Source organism: Cyprinus carpio, chromosome B18 (assembly GCF_018340385.1).
Source record: "Cyprinus carpio isolate SPL01 chromosome B18, ASM1834038v1, whole genome shotgun sequence".
Classification (NCBI taxonomy): domain Eukaryota; kingdom Metazoa; phylum Chordata; class Actinopteri; order Cypriniformes; family Cyprinidae; genus Cyprinus; species Cyprinus carpio.
The window spans coordinates 9809384-9828409 of NC_056614.1; positions in this window are offsets into that span (position 1 = coordinate 9809384).

Sequence of the window (19026 nt, forward strand, 5' to 3'; positions counted from 1 at the left end):
CATTAGTAGTTATCTTATAGTACTTATAACTCACTCACTATTATACAATATAATTCAACAGAAGTGTGTGTGTGTGTGTGTGTGTGTGTGTGTGTGTTGGGGGAGGTGGGGGATATACCAAGCCTTTGTGTAAAGTAATCAGACCTACTGGAAAGTGAAACTTTATATACATGTTTATGTAGATATGAATGAATGGGATAGATGTCATTACAGTTTCAACAATACAGAGAGAAAGGAATCAATTGTACTGTAGTTGTACTGCACTGAACACAACAGCATTTGCATGATAGTATGTACTATAAGAGAATATCTGTTTTTTTTTTTTTTGTTTTTTTTTTTTCGGGACGGACAATCAGAGGGTGAAAAAAAAAAAAGGTTGTAGTTCAGTGATCAACCAAATGATTCAAGCATAGATCAAGAGAACAGCTATAAAAACTTGTTTATCAGTTCTGTGAGATCTGCCTTGTCTGGTCATATATTAAACTACTCTTCTGTTCATTGCTCTTTTACTGGAGGTCAGGGGTTGATTCTGGCAGTATTTCTTAGTAATTTTCTTTCCCTTTTATTATTTAAGTATTCAGTTAGCAGGAGCACAGTATAAAGTGTTTTTTTTTTTTTTTTTTTTTTTTTTTGCTTTGCATAATTTACCTGTCTAGTTAATTAATGACCCTGTCTTGATCTTCAATTGTATGATTCTTACATTCTCGTTTTTCCAGAATTTCATTTAACAGCTCAGTCCCATGCTCTAAAAATCCATGAGTATATGTCCATGAAATGATAAGTTGGCCATTTAGGAAAACACTTTTGTGACTTATTTTAGGCTTGACTCTGCACCAACCATTTCATACACTGCACAAAAGCCTATAATCATTTACTCAGTATCTTTTCTGGCAAAGTCTATAATCTCATGCTTTGGATCCTTGGTATTTTTAGAGGATGGACTAAGACGAGTGTAATGATCTCTCTGACCGCTGTCTATGAATGATTACATCAATAGCTGTTACTGTAAGTGTATGTGGACTGTATTCACATTAGCCTAACTCTGCATTTGTTTTTTTATATGCTCTGTCAAAGCAGGGCAGTTGCAAAGTTTTTTTGAACTTTATTTACATTAGTTTATAAAATAATAATAATAACAATAATAATAACAAGGAATCCATATATATATATATATATATATATATATATATATATATATATATATATATATATATACATGGTTTATTATTTCACAAAATTAAATAGATAAAAAAAAAATAATAATAAAAATAAAAAATTGTAATACAGTCCCACAGAAGATTATGCATTGACACATAGCGCAGTTTGGCAAATATTGTGCCTCATAACAGCAAAGAATCATAGGAGTGTTACATTTTGCTTTGCTTAAATTTGTTTGAGTGTTATATGAATGAATAACTAAATTTTACATTGTGTTCTAACTAGTGATTTCCCAGGTGTCAAGCAAAACAATGAAAGTGAAAATGCTTACTGAAACCACACAATCAAATGTGTTAATTCAGTCTAATATATTAATATAATATAGCTGTGTGGAGTAGGATTTCAGACCAGTGATATTTCAATAATTGTGTCCAATGATTCCATTCAGTAACACATAGCATTTGAATATTCGATTGCAATCTGAATAATATTACTTAATTCTTATTTACATTATTATTACAAAATTAACACTCCGCAAATCTCTAAATAAATAAATAAATAAATATTGAATGTATTTTAAATTGCTTGAAAATACAACTTCCTAAAGTACATGGATGAATGGTGTAACCTTAAATAATTTGATTTCAGATTCTGGGTTGCTTGCATTTACAGTACATAGTATATTTTGTACTTCTTTTCAAACCAAACAAACACCCACACTGTATGCTTACCCCACAGTTCAACCACAGATGCAACAAAATGCCTTGGCAAATTACTGTAATCTCAATTATGTCATATGGTGAGAAAATTAAAAATAATAAGCATCAAGGACTTCAAGGAGAGGATATGACTTCATGACCCCAAGGCCATTCCACTGCAGTCTACAAAAGCCCAAACCATTAAATCCCTCATTCTTAATTTAAAAACAGGATGGAACAGTTACATGTGAAATTGAGGAAAAGGAGTCTTTCCACATATAGATTGAAGTCACTCGTAAGAGGAAAGAATAAAGTATAGTTCATATGATGAAATTTGAATGTGATATGGGCAAGACTTAAACCTGTGTGACACAGCTGCTGTGTGCAGTGAGCATGTGCATCAGTTCTCTGAGTACAGATAACTGATATAGAGTATCCTGATGGGCTGATTTATTGTATTTTATGGTCACTGCTCACACATGCTATTCCCTGGTTGTACATTGTAGAACAGTGTTGTAGTCAGTACCAGCACATTTGAGTCTGAGTAGATCTGAGTCCAAGTCAAGACCGAGTCTAAATGCCCCGAACTCATTACAAGACCAAGAAATATAGTCTCTGGCTTGCCCTGAGACAGATAGTCTAGTCTCCCCTGCTTCTAATGCAATGGGAGGCTTCACCCTACACCCAGCTTTAGACATGGTTAATGACCAGTCACAGATTGACACATGTCTAGTGAACTGCACAAATGCAAAACTCAACATTGATAGACTTGAAGGTTTCAAGGATGTTTGCTGTCAATCATGAAGTAAAAAAAAAAAAAAAAAAGATTGATTGATTGATTGAAACAAACTGAAACTTTTTCAACACTGCCATATTGAGTAATGAAACTTGCTGTTAATCAATTCATTTTTATTTACCATTGCATTTTTACACCATATTATTGTTAAAAATAAGTATTATTATTATTATTATTATTATTATTATTATTATTATTATTATTATTATTATTATTTTACTTTGTATTTCTCCAGTTACTACACTAGCATATTCCTACAATTATAAATCAGTTCAGTAGAATCAGAACAGAGCAGTAAAGTCATCATTGATTATGAGCATGCAGAGCTGCTATATGTCTTAATTTGTCCCAGAGAACTACAAACTGTCAAAAATACTGTAAGCTTAATGACTTCAGATAGTTAAAGGGTTCACCTAGTGGACCTTTTAATATTTTTACAATTACTGTATAGCTCACCAGTTGAAAACCAAATGACATGAAGCTATACTGCAGTATAGTTTGTGGACATAATTGTCCTCCTGCTGTCACCTACACACATTTTAAGGGATCACAGGCATATTTGCAATAAGAGTATTGTTTTAAATTGTATGCAGTGAAGATATGCTGTTATGCTTTGCTGTAAACTCAGCAAAGATTCTACATCTACACAGATTATTTATTTATTTATTTATTTATTTATTTTTGTGGACGGCGGTAGCAATGCTCAGCTGCTTATATGATCAGCCAATAATTTCATATGACTAGTCACTTTCACATGCATTAAATCACATTTTTGAGATGCAACAGATGCAGGCATAATTAAAAAGAAAAGAAAAGAGAAGTGTGCTCCAAAAGAATACATTAGGGTGCATCGGCCAAAGGTTGTACACCGACAAACCTGATTCAGCAGTTATGACAGACTGTGAGAAGTTTGAATATGAAAAGCTTTTGTAACCTTTTTTAGTGTCCACGGCAGTGGGGCACTTCAGTCTCTGTCTGCTGTGAGTATAATAATAATGATAATAATAATGTGGGTTACAAGGTGGAATATATTTTAAACTTTATTTAAAAAACTCCTGAACAAACGGCACCTGTTCGGTTCACATGTATGCTCTCTCTCCCATTTTTTTTTTTTTTTTTTTTTTTTCTCACATAAGAATGATTTGCTCTCATTAAAGCATCAAACTAATATCATTAGCCAAATAATAATAAAATAATAATAATAATTATACATAAATGCGCAATACACAATATTTAAATATTAGTATCATAATATATAAATATTAAATATTGGCAAATTTCCTCAGGTGTCATATGGCATGCTACTTGTGTGCCAGTGAAGAGTGTTTCCAATCAGTTCCGTGTTCAGTTAGGACTGAATTAGCCACCTATGTAGTTACTAGCATGCACATATTGTCATGCAATGAGTTGCTTAAGGACAACAGGTTTTTCACATAATTATTTGAGCATGTGTAGCTGCCAAACTTTTGGAGAACAGTATGGTGTTCCTGTAACATGTTGTCTTGTAGATAATGAACTGTTGTACAAATGTGAAAATACTGCTCTACAGCTCCACAGTGAGTATTGTACATGACGATGACATTACATAACTTACATGCTGTGTGCATTTCTGTCTGTGAGACATTCTGTAACATTATGAGGTTGTACGTGTGATTCATTACAGGCACATGGATAAGGTAACTGACCTCTAATATTCAGACTGTAGTTGGGTCGGTAGCTAAATTGACTTACAGTAAAATTTTCACCAGCAACAACTAATATTGATCGAAAGGTTTACTTTGAACCTTAACCTCACTTCTCATCATAAATAAACAGAGCTCAGATCTCAGATCTTCAGACGAAGATTGATTTCCTTCACAATAACTGTTCAGTAGACGGATAAATCTATATGTGTTATTTGGCTAACTGCATTGCTCAATCTGATAAATCTGTAAGTAAACGCATGGTGTTTGGTTGTTTTCTGGCTCCACTCACTGATTTTGAAAACAAAGATAACAAAACCATAAAAAAACAAAACAAATAAATAAATAAAGACTTTGAGATTGGTGCATTGTAAGATTTTTTTTCTTATAATTACAATCCTCACTCAACCTCATAAAAAAGGTTTACATCATCATTTGTAGTATATCATTTGTAACACACACACACACACACACATACATATATATATATATATATATATATATATATATATATATATATATATATATATATATATACATATATATGGGCAAATGCGGCTGTGAAAATAAATCTGCATTGTTTATCCTTTTAATCTTTCATTCAGAAAAATTCACTAAATTCTAACCTATCACTGAAGTAAAACAATTGAAATTGTGTGTGTTGATCTTATTGTGAAATAAATGCTTTCTCTAGTTAATGTTGGCCACAATTATTGGCACCCAATTATTGCAATGTCCTTTTTTTCAAGACAACAGCTCTGAGTTTTGTCCGATAATGCCTGAAGTGTTCGGAGAACACCTGATCAGAGATCAGAGACCATTACTTCATACAGAATCTCTCCAGATCCTTCAGATTCAGAGCTTCATGTTAGTGCTTCTTCTCTTCAGTTCACCAAACTCATTTTCTATAGGGTTCAGGTCTAGGAACTGGGATGACCATGACAAAAGCCTCATTTTGTGCTCAGTGAACCATTTTTGTGTTGATTTTGTTGTTTGTTGTGGTCTTATTGTCCAGATGGAAGATCCAGCCACGGCCCATTATGAGATTTTCAACAGAGGCAGTCAGGTTTAGATTTTTTATCTGTTGATATTTGATAGAATCTATGATCCCATGCATCTGATCAAGATGTCCAGGACCTCCGGCAGAAAAACAGGCCCACAACATTAAAGATCCAGCAGTATATTTAACTGTGGGCATGGGGTACTTTTTATCCCTGTTTGTACTAAACACATCTAGTTGGTTTGCTGCCAAAAAGACCTTTGTGTTCCTTTGTGTTTCTCATATTTATAATCCTGTGGAACAGGAAGTCATGGCTGAACAATTTTATGCTCCTAGTCACCTTGGTGTGCTTAAAAAAAAAAAAAAAAAAAATATTAATGAGAATATACTACAGAAATATTCTACTCATAAGAATTTCTAGGGTGCCAATAATTGTGGCCAACATGCATTGGAGAAAAAATAAAAAATAAAAAAAATATAATATATATATATATATATATATATATATATATATATATATATATATATATATATAATATATATATATATATATATATAAAATTTCATCAAGCGATTTTCTCCCCACTTTCCGTTATTTTACTTCAATGAAAGGTTAGAATTTTTGTGAATTTTTTGAATGAAAGATAAAAAAAGGTCAACAATGCAGATTTATTCTCACAGCCGCCTTTGCTCATATTTACCAAGGGTGCCAATATTAAATGGAGGGCACTGTGTATATTCCAAAACATTACAATTTCTACGAAAATGGAATTTATGAAATAAATTTTATATTCAACTGTGAATCACTGTTGAGCATAATGAGAATAATCAAAATGAAAAGCAAAAATAGATGGCTATGAATGACACAATTTCTGATGATTTATGAATTATGTGATCTAAATCTGCAAAGCTTCTGTTCTGACCTATATTCACAGTGTGAGTTGTGGGTTGACCTGTGTGAACATATATGTGATCATTTCAACTGAGACAGAAAATCTAGTAAAGGAAGTTGGAAAACAAGTACGTGAGCGAGGACATGACACTCGTGACAGAGCCTGAAACCATTCTTGCATGCACAGTGAAGAGGATGTGATGTTCAAACGGACTATCTTCATGATCATATATGACAGAAACAGAGAAAAAATCCGCTCAGTTGCGGTCGCATGAACTGCTCTGGTTTTGTAAAAAACATGTTTTGCAGCATATGATATGATGATGTGAAGTACCATGTCAAGTCATCCATTTTTTTTTTTTTTTTTTTTTTTTTGAAAAGTCAAAAGGGGTTTGGAGCAACATGATGGAGTGAAAATGATGGGTGATTTATTATCATTGTTACTTTGAGAACTTCATGAAATAGGGTTTAATGACTTAACTGGAGTCAGTTAAAGAAACTGGAAAAGCAGGGAGCAAAAAGAGAGCACAATATATAATTTCATCCTTCCAACAAATAAAACTCTTTGCTCAGAAGAGTAGTTTTCATTCCAAATGATTATTCACAAAATTAACATATCTCCTCAGCATTTAGGAATAAAAAGCATTTTGCCAATATTTGCTCATTATATGATTTATATCAATGTAGTCTTCATGCAGCTTAAGAAGCACAAAGTGAATCAAATAGATCCCATAATTTAATACTCTAACCAGAATATTCCCCAAACTGAACAGAGCAACATAGCTATTTGTCTTTAATGAGTTTATTTATTTATTTATCTCCCATTATTTCAAGTTTCGGAAATCTTTGAATTACCTTAGAGTCTTTATGCTTATATTCATAGCTTATATTCTTGCTCAGTGATATCTGTCTATGAAACCCACAGCAGCAATCTAATTAGAATCTGGAAATAAGCCTGAATATTTAGACATACATATCCTCTTACACTACGAATCTTGTTTTACAACCAAGTCAACCATAAATTGTTATAATGTTCCAAGTGAAAAGGTTTAAAACAGTTTCATTTATTGAGTTATCCCCAAAGGTGCCCTAAAGTTCTTCCAGACCCTCAGTTCTTCTCTAAACATCTACTATAATTCACTTGACACCAGTTAAAATTGGAAATGTAAGACCACCCTGTGACAAAAAACATGCCATTATGAATCAAAGATCTTCCCTTAGAGTTTACAGAGGAGCTAAGTCGGATGTTCCTACACTCAGATAAGCAAAAGGGCCCTTGTGGAATCTCAATTTTCACCCGGCTTCCAGAATGTGGGCAGTGCTGTGAGTAATTACATTAATCCATTTATCATCCACTGCCTGGGCAACCTGGGAGACTACAGCAGGGCCAAAACCAGAGGGCCGGCACTATGCTGGGTATTTTCTGCTATTACTGACATCCATTTTGGGAGGTTTTGGTTATTCACCCATATTTAAAGGTCACTGACTAGATATAACAGCAGTTTGGCCCATGATTCAAAGCTGTGACCATGACCTTGTGCTCTTTTAACACATCTGAAAACAAGCAGCAGTACGCCATCAATATGACACAACCATGAGAAAACCATCAACAGACACAAAACATTTGAGGCCACAAAGGAGTCAAAAGGTTTTTGCTCAGAAGAGGTTACAGACCACAATTAGAATTCACCATTAACTGTTTTAATTGCACTTTTGATTGTTTCAAGATTTATTACATTTAAAGAAAATATTCTGATACATCAAATTTCTTCTGTTTGAAACACTAATGCAGAAGAAATTTCAGTATAAATTATTAATGAATCCATTCTTAAGTAAATGGCCACATTGGACTAAATACAGCAATTTAGATCAATGTTTTACAACCAATTTACACAGATTTATATTAAATTATTATTATTTATTTTTTTTTGTTTCATAAATTAAGCTATTAATTATACAAAAAATGCAAGTTTGAAAATGTGCAAGGGAGAATTATAATTTGATGAATTTTCCAGCAAGTAACAAATGATTTCTCTTCTTCACAAAAACCTCTAGGATGTTCCAGCAGTCTTGGAATATAGCAAGTAAGTAGGGAAGGAAGTATGTATGTATTTATTAATATTGGGCAACAATTAATCACATACAAAATAAAAGTTTTTGTTTATATAATATATGTGTGTGTACTGTGTGTGTATATATATATATATATATATATATATATATATATATATATATATATATATATATATATATATATACACATACAGGTGCTGGTCTTATAATTAATATCCACAAAAAGTTGATTTATTTCACTAATTCCATTCAAAAAGTGAAACTTGTATATTATATTCATTCATTACACACAGACTGATATATTTCAAATGTTTATTTCTTTTAATTTTGATGATTATAACTGACAACTAAGGAAAATCCCAAATTCAGTATCTCAGAAAATTAGAATATTGTGAAAAGGTTTAATATTGAAGACACCTGGTGCCACACTCTAATCAGCTAATTAACTCAAAACACCTGTAAAGGCCTTTAAATGGTCTCTCAGTCTAGTTCTGTAGGCTACACAATCATGGGGAAGACTACTGACTTGACAGTTGTCCAAAAGACGACCATTGACACCTTGCACAAGGAGGGCAAGACACAAAAGTTCATTGCAAAAGAGGCTGGCTGTTCACAGAGCTCTGTCTCCAAGCACATTAATAAAGAGGCGAAGGGAAGGAAAAGATGTGGTAGAAAAAAAGTGTACAAGCAATAGGGATAACCGCACCCTGGAGAGGATTATGAAACAAAACCCATTCAAAAATATGGGGGAGATTCACAAAGAGTGGACTGCGGCTGGAGTCAGTGCTTCACGAACCACTATGAACAGACGTATGCAAGACATGGGTTTCAGCTGTCGCATTCCTTGTGTCAAGCCACTCTTGAACAACAGATAGCGTCAGAAGCGTCTCGCTTCAAAAACGGACTGGACTGCTGCTGAGTGGTCCAAAGTTATGTTCTCTGATGAAAGTACATTTTGCATTTCCTTTGGAAATCAGGGTCCCAGAGTCTGGAGGAAGAGAGGAGAGGCACACAATCCACGTTGCTTGAGGTCCAGTGTAAAGTTTCCACAGTCAGTGATGGTTTGGGGTGCCATGTCATCTGCTGGTGTTGGTCCACTGTGTTTTCTTGCTGCTGACCAACTTTATGGAGATGCAGATTTAATTTTCCAACAGGGCTTGGCCCCAGCACACAGTGCCAAAGCTACCAGTACCTGGTTTAAGGACCATGGTATCCCTGTTCTTAATTGGCCAGCAAACTCGGCTGACCTTAACCCCATAGAAAATCTATGGGGTATTGTGAAAAGAAAGATGCGATATGCCAGACCCAATAATGCAGAAGAGCTGAAGGCCACTATCAGAGCAATCTGGGCTCTCATAACACCTGAGCAGTGCCACAGACTGATCGACTCCATGCCACGCCGCATTGCTGCATTAATTTAGGCAAAAGGAGCCCCAACTAAGTATTGAGTGTTTTATATGCTCATACTTTTCATGTTCATACTTTTCAGTTGTCCAAGATTTCTAAAAATCCTTTTTTTTGTATTGGTCTTAAGTAATATTCTAATTTTCTGAGATACTGAATTTGGGATTTTCCTTAGTTGTCAGTTATAATCATCAAAAGAAATTAAAAAGAAATAAACATTTTGAAATATATCAGTCTGTCTGTAATGAATAAATATAATATACAAGTTTCACTTTTTGAATGGAATTAGTTAAATAAATCAACTTTTTGATGATATTCTAATTATATGACCAGCTCCTGTATATATAAAGAAAAAAGTAATCTGGGTTTGAATAATATAGTAATTTGGATAGTTTTAAATAAATTTATAAATTAAAAAGTAAGATGGACTATGTATGTAACACAATAATGTTTTGGACATATTCTGCTTTACTATTCTCTTCTTACTAATCTGTTTCTTGTGTTGTTGTTTTTTTTTTTCCTCCATCAGTGGCTTGTAAATCAACATCTTGGTAGCCCTGCATTAATTTATTTTGCATTAATCTTCAAAATCAGTTTCATCAGTTTGACAAAAAAAAAAAAAAAAGACTATGCAGCTATCTGAAATGTAGATGAAGCCATGCTAGATGAAAATATATTTAGGGAGAACCAAAGTAGAGCAGTTTTAATTTACCACAAGAAAGCGTAGGCTACCATTGATTCGGTCATGGCATGCCTACACAAGTGGATCTGTAATGTCAGCAATTCAGATATGTTTCACTGATAAACTTATAGTGGTTTTGTGTGCAGGAATTGTGTGTATTTGAATGCTATCTGTTTGCTACTCAGCAATGACTGCAGTTTGTAATCATCTGCTTTCTCATTTGCTTTCCAGGAGATTCTTGCCACAGTGCCTATTTAGTAAGTTGTGCATCTCTAGTCAAGGTAAACATCTGTGTTAATTCTCGATCAAACCAGATATGTTAAACCATTCTGAAAGTCATTATGTATCATTGTATTTTTGGATTGTTTGCCCTGTTTTTCTGGATAATATCAGCCATTTAATCTGTTTTACAGAAAATAACTTGACATGTTATTTTACACTTGACAAGTGAAAATCTGGAATTTATGGAATGAATGAATGAATGAAAATGTTGTCATGAAAACAAGGTCAATTTGGGCTCATAAATGTATTACAACATTTATAACATTATGTATTATAACATTAAAATGTATTAATTGAAATTTGATGTTTATGTTTATATTTAGGTTTATTTGTACAATAACAAATTTAAGAGCACACGTGACATGCCTAATCATACATGCACACCCCACATAATGAGACATCCTCTGACCTTTCCTCACACACCCCAAGAGAACAGTAATGAATCATCCTTTAAAAATAACCTTCTGTGTTGGGTCATTTAATGATTTACAGTTTTCATCCACATGTAATTATTACATTCATTATTTGGCCTGAGAGTGCCTACTAATAACAGTGACTGAGAGAGCCTTCTTTTGTATGCTAGCCAAAGATTTACAGTTCAAGGGTTGTGTTGTATTATAACATCTCCTATTTTTATTAAATAAATGAATTAAAAAATTCTCTGGTCTTTGCTCATATTAATGATTTCAATAAGCAATTTACACAAGTTAATAAATGGTTTTCAATTTAAAAATAATAAATTAGTTAATTTATAGTTGTGATTACATGTGATAGATATAGATGGGTGAAACGCATTTTTTTTTTTTTTAGGTGGATTTCCAAAATAAAAATAATATCTAAAAGTGACACCTAAATAAAACATAACTGAGGTATGCTGCATATCCGAGCAAATTATAAACTATAAAAATGATAGATTATGCTGCTAACAGTGCTACAGCCATGGGTTATTTTCCTATGAGACACATACTGATAAAATCTATATTTTAAATGCACTGTAAGACATTTCTAAATGCCAGAATGAAACAATGCAATGTAAACTCTGATTAACAGTTGTTAAAATGAGCATGAACTCAGTATGTTACACATTTCCTTTTGTATCAGAAGCACACACCCAAGATGTAGAATCTGGCGAATTCAAGTGGACTCCAACTGAATTCTTGTGGTTTGCTGTGGAAATTCCCATTTTAAAAATTCAGGACACCTGCACCATACATTATGAGGAATCTCCCTCCCCCATTTCTCTACGAAGAACCAGAGAACAGCTGCTTTCCCCAAGGGCCTTCTCCAGACATTCCAGCAGATTAGTGCAGTGGGCATTCGTGCAGTGCACTCGAACCCTTTCCCTCTGAGTTCATTCTCTATCAATCTGTCCATCTTGGTTGGGATGAGTGAATGTATTTTTGCATCTGCCAATCCTGTTCATGTAATCTGGGGCCCCATAAAGGCCACAGAAGGGCAGCGATATAAGGGCCTCTATCTGGTTAAGTCTAGTACAGACAGGGCTTTTTCAAACATTCACTGCTTGAGCATCCATTAGACCGTGTAAACAGACCAAAAACAAAAGCATTGGAAGCTTGCTGAAGAGTAAAACCTTTTGCTCAGAATTTGCTCTTTTATTGTTCAAAGACAGCATTCTCAGTTATACATTTAATAAAACATACAAATTCCCATGTTCTAAAAAAATAATAAAAGAAAAGGGGAAAAAAGAAAAGAAGAAGAAGAAGAAGAAAGAAGAAGAAGAAGAAGAAAAAAAAAACATTACACACATATTTTAACAATGTCATGAGTGTCCTATGCTCTTCTAAAGGAAACTTGGTAAAAAATTACCAAATATTAACCTTAGGTAACTTTATTTACTACTTGTATTATCATGAACTGGGGAAGAAAAAAAGAAAGAAAGAAAGAAAGAAAGAAAGAAAGAAAGAAAGAAAAACACTTTTGCAGTATTTATAAATGCAGTTATTGTTAAATTTAACAGTTACTTACAAAGCAACCAATTGCTTTCCATTTAATCTCAACCATATTAAACATTGTATTTGTGATATTTCTTTTCAACAGTTTAGCATATGACAAGCTATTTTTGGTGGTTTTAGTCTTTTGTTAGAAGATGTAGTAGTGAAAATGAAAAAAAAAAAAAAAACTAGAAATTTAGTAGGTTAGAAAGATTAAAAAGAGACTTATCTGAGTGATCAGTTAGTGGAGGATGTGTTTATGATCAGATAAGAAGGAAAATGTGCCTTGTGCCTGGGCGGGTGGGCGGATGTCCGTTAAAATGGTCAAAATTTCTCAGAAACCCGGTGTCAACTGTGGCCATTGTCAGTGTATGCCACATTATTTGAATGTGTTGTTTGTTCATATCTTCATATAATTTTGGGGTGAACACAAGGTGTTTATGGTTAGGTATATATTCTAAAAGTTTTATTTTAGGTTTAAAGCTTGGGTGAGACCAGGGAGCAGGTCAGGTATATTTATTTAAATACATACATACATACATACATACATACATACAGTACATAATTAAATAAATACATGAGTATTATATAGAGTGCCCTCATTTACATTATCTATCTAAGTGTCTAAGACTTTGCAAGAATCGTTTTGCCTCATTCAAAATCTAGTCACTTCACAAGCCTTGTTACAGCATGGATAATCTACAGCCTGTTGGAGATAAGCAAACATACACCATCAAGAAAAAAAAAAATGCTGACTTTCTTTGTTTTCTAAGAAAGAAAATGATTTTAATAAGTGTGATGCATTTCTGAGTAAGATTTCAGAACTGAAACAAGGTTACAAATCGATTTGCTTCAAGAATGTTTCATCACAGTTTTCACCCATTATGATATGAACCTTTTAAAGGGAGGAAGTTTTTCTTTTATCACATAGGAGACTGAATTAATTAATTTCTCAGTTAAGTTTTAAAACATCAGTTCTGTCTCAGATGTTTCTCCTAAAATTCCTAATAAAAAAATTAAAATAAAATAAATAAATAAATAAATAAAAAGATAAACTTGTTCCATGTCACATTTTTGTCACATTGATATCAATCCTCTGAGCACGGTTTGAGTTTGAAATGGTTTGAAAACTGAAGACAGGTGCATTTTATGGTTTTATATACTGTATATTCTCCCATTTACAAGTAGGACCCTACTCTTTCTTTAAAAAAACATGCTTTCCATTTAATCTCTTTGTTTCTGTCCTCAACCAGCTAACTCTGATAACTGAAATGGAAAGTGTCTGTGTGTGTTTTCTTGTGTGGTTAAGGAAATTAAGACACCAAGATTCAGTGTCACAATGCCAGGCATGTCTTCGGAGCAGCCAAGGAGCCTGAATCCTCCGGCTAACTTGAACAATGATCTCCAGTGGTCTGAGATATGCACCGTAAACCAGCCAGCATTCCTGGCCACAATTACAGAACCAAGCCATATGGGCCTGTCCAAAACACCTACACATAACAAACAAAAGCCCTGACTGTTCGAAAACAAGGGAACTCTGATTGCTGGCCTTGTCACCCCTGCAATCTCCTCGCAGAGTAGCGTTCAAATCATATTATCATAGTTAACTCAATAAATTGTGAAGACATTTCCACTTGTTCTTCGATAATGAAATGTGCCATGATGTCAGAGAGGAAGGGAAGGTTATTGCTGTGTCAACTGTGATTGACCCTGAGATAATTAAATAAGCAAATAAATAAAATTCAGTGTAGCTAACTACATTCTTTTTTGCGTTTCTTTCTGCTCAGTCTGTTTAAAAGTTTAAAAACTACAACAAAGGCATCACGTCATTTGACATTAAGTATACTGTACTGTTGTACTACATTGGGTAGCTCTAAACATGTCAAAATGAGCACCACTGTCAGTCAACTACAGCTGCAGTTTCAGTTTGTTAGTTGCTCTAAAGTAAAAGAAAGAAAAAAAAAAAAGGTTTTGAATGTTCAACCACTGGCCAAAAGCTTGTATTAGGTACATGCAGTCATATTTACACATCATAATTATGTGTTAATGGCCTGCACTATAACATTCTGTGGGGGAAAACACTGGATGTAATTCAGTTTACTGTGAATTATTCCAGATGTAATGTAGAAATACATCTGCAAAAGGTTAGATTTGACTGTATACACATGGCCTGGTAACACACTTATCAATGTAGTATTGGCAAAATTATTTTATTTTAATTTTAGAATCTGTCTTTTCTCAAAAACTGAAGAACCACAGTGGAAACGTGTGCACAATTCTATGCAAATAACTAAAAGCCAGACACATATGCAGGTATGCAAACAGACACAATTTATTGCTAATGTTTTCTTATTGTGAATGCACCATGATTGCAGTATTTGCTCTGAAAGTGAAACTGACTACAGAAGAAGACAGAAAAAGAGTTTAACCAGCTGACTACTACTGCATCCCAACCATCTAAAGCCATATGCTTTGTTGAGAATTCTATAAATAACTCAAAAAAAAAAAAAAAAAAAAAAAACTAAGAACAAATATAAATCTATAAATAAAACATTTCCAGTGAGTTTGGAATGTGCAGTGATGGTTTGTTGGTCTGCTCTCCCGTCCTGACCAAAACTCCTCTAAAACAATAAACAGAGAGCATCTTAACCAAAGAAAGAGCTAACCACCTTAGGCTGGTTTATGATTCTTTTAACAAATGTACTTGCCTCTATAAAATGCTGGAGTGATGACAAATATTTTGTAAGCTAAACCGGAATGTAAAAGCCAAATAGGTTTTTTTTTTTTTTTTTTTTTTCAGTAACACTTTAGTATAAGGAGCAATTCCCACTATTTATTAGTTGCTTATTAGCATGCCTATTATTAGCGTATGTGTTGTTTATTAGTACTTATAAAGTACATATTCTGCATCGCCATATTCTACATCCCTAATCCTGTCCAATACCTAAACTTCACAACTACCTTACTAACTAGTAATAAGCAGCAAATTAGTAGTTTATTGAGACTGGGTGATTGTTTTTTTTTTTTTTTTTTTTTTTCTTTCCATTGGCTTTTGGATTAGCCTATTACAGAAAATGAGCTCTGCAAACAACATGTTTGTTTTTTGCGAGTTTTGTTCATCCTGATAATCTGCACAAATGAACAAAACTGATATAAACTTTGTACACGAAATACTTTTACCAAAAATATAAAACTAAACGCAGGATAAGCACAAACTACACAACAGTCGTATGACTTACTATAAATGCCCCATCACAAAGATTCTGACAACAATTTCCCTGAAAGTTTGAGTTAGAATAGTTTGCAAGAGTCTGAATTTAAACAAAATGAGTCTGTAAAAGCAGAATACTGAGTAGATGAGTTTACCTGTTAGGACTGATGATGTTTAATGTCTCAAACAACCTATGTAGTCCCATTTAGTTGTTAGCAACTGCTTAATAATAATAATAATAATAATAATAATAATAATAATAATAATAATAATAATAAAAAGAACTTCAGGAGAGTGGAACCAGAAGTGCTACTGTAAATGCTAACTCATTCCTACAAAATATGTCATCCCTGCAGCACTCTAAATTGGCTTTTTTATATTTATGTTCCTATATACTGTAGAAAAAAAAAAAGAACTCTATAAGTATGCACATGCCTGCCATGTTTTGGATTTCCTTGGCCCACCCCATCCCCCCACCCCCAAAGAGGCAACAGAGAGTTGCAGTACTTCTGAGGACCATGAAAAGTAATCGCTACATGAATTTATTTCCTTTTTGCTCTTGCCAGAGAAGGCAGTGGTGGTGACAGCCAGGGTTTTTCCTGTTGTGTCCTGGTCTCACTCCAGAAAGCTGTTAGACTCATTAACAGACTGAAAATGCATCCCGGCCGTGTGCCATACCACCACTGACACGCTATGGGCTGGAGACACATGGTAAGATGGAAAATAAGGCAAAAGATGTTTAAAAAGAATACAATTTAAAAACTGTGAAATGCACCCACTTTCTTGTTGGTTCTGGAACAATGCTCCTATCAACCAATCAGATCTTAGGGATAGGCCTATGGGCTTGAACAACATTCTTACAACATCTATAATTTCCCTTCTGATTTTAGGTAAAGTTAATAGTTACGGTTGGGGTTAGGATTATGTTCATTTGACAAGACTGACCAAACATGTCCTACTTGCCAAAATCACAGTTTATAATAAGCATCTATAGTTTTGGTCCAAATGAAAAAATATTTCAGAGAGAAAAATATGAGCTGGAAAAATGAATTTGGACTGTAGGCATGCAGTAATGTTTCATTGCTTGTTGTGCACATAGAAACAGATGGAGTTTGTTTGATAGAGTCAGGTGAGTGCAAATAATCAGCTATTGGAAGAATGCTGGTATTTTCTTTAAGGATCTAGTAAGCACAAAAATTAATTGTAGCGTGTTCTTTCCCCACTATCATGCCACAGACAAGACTATCCAGGGGAATTAATCCTCTTAAATTTAAAACAATGTTCAGGTGGTATTCAGTTAGTTGGCAAACACCTGCATTTGACACCCCATTTGTAAAAAAAAAAAAAAAAAAAAAAAACTTGATTATACCTTTAGGTGTCCTTACTCAGGTGTGCATGTTGACAGCAAAGCCTCGAGCTTACAGAGGGAGATCTCTAACTACTATCTTTGTCCTGTTTAAGCCAATGAAATCAAAAGCAAATGTTCTTCTAAGTCTGATGCTCAGTATATATCAATGCATATAATCAAATATTATAAAAATGCAGTGACTATTACTCATATAAAACTGTGAATGAAGTCTCATTACATCACATTGTTCATTTTCTCGTTTTGATACAGAAACTGCTTACACCAAGTCGACAATTTTTAAACTTATTTGTTTTAACAATATTCCACAATATAGAGAGAGAGGGTCAGTATACAAAGTACAGTGAGACTGGCACATGACACTCCCATAACACATGTGAGAGTGAGAAACACATTTTTATAGGTTGTTATATTAACCAAGCACAAGCTATTTGTCACTTTTGGGCCTCTACAGCCTTGATTCATTACATGAAATGAAAGTGTTTCTCCACTCCCCAGGTCGGCTTGCAAAAAGATCAGCAGGAAAACTGAAGCTGTGTCATATACCAAGAGGTCAGAGACCATGCAGGGTCAGGCCTCCACCCACAGGATAACACATAAATTCATTCCCTTAAGACTGAGAGAGTCAAGCTTGTACATGTAAACCCTGCCGGACATGTCTTAATTATAGTGAACTTGAACATAAGACTTACTAGATAACACCCTAGAGCACTGAAGCCTATTACTTTAACCAAAGCAATAACAAAAAGAACTGTAAACTGAAGCCAGTTTTAGACTCTATCCTCTTTGTTAGATGGATACAGTGGAAAATGTTTGGATATTATCAGGGAAGAAGAGGGAAGAATAAGACAAAGTCGAGTCTTGAAATTGTATTGCCGTCACAAGCTTGTCAGAACATGTCCACTAACCACTGTGTCATGTACTGTGGGCTACTTTTATAGGGCTTTGTGTCATATTTGGAGCTTGGGACAACATGACAAAACGTGAATATATGGTGGCAGAATTTTTACTTTTGGGTAAACAATTAATAGGAAATGTCAAAAAAAAAAATTGTGGCCTTTGGAATAATCAGGGTCAGGATAGGCCTTCAATTAGTCTCCCACCAAATGATGAGCTTTAGACATGTTTAATTAAACTATCCAGTCTCTCGCATCTTGTTCACTCTCCTCACCACTTATTGCTTTGCCCTCCCCCACCTATGGGGAAGAGGGCTTTGTCTGTAGGCAGACGTCACTGCTAATAATTTGTTACAGAGCTTTCGCAAGGTTCTTCTGTTAAAGCACAGATTAAAATGGAGGTGGTCACTGGGGGATGTTCTTGTGTGATTGTAGAGTTATTAACAGGATTTGCTTCAGCTCAGTATATCAAAGTCTCCCCCTGCGATAAACAGTCAGCACATCAGCAAATTAAAAAGTTGCCCACAGGTGTGTCATCTCTCCATCTACTGACCAAGGAATAAAGCACTAATTGCTTTTAAATTCTGTTAAAGGGCCATCAAATTAAAGGTAGGGGAGAGAAGGGTTTTACTGAGGGTTGAGGTGCTGTGTAAGGCGCTAGTGTTATTATCCCAGAGTGGTCAATAACAGCAAGCAAGATCCATGCAGCTACAAGAACAGGATGCAATATGAGTCTTTGAGCTTTCTTATAACTCATATGAAAAACATAACAAAACAAAAAATAAATAAATAAAATCAATCAATCAATCAATACAAAGGGTGAAAAAAGGTTAAGAAATGTACAAATTAAATGGAAATATAAAAAAGTACATTCCTAAAGCTTGTTAGAAAATAGTTGCAGGTTTTTTTTGTTTTTTTTTTAAGCAATCTTAGT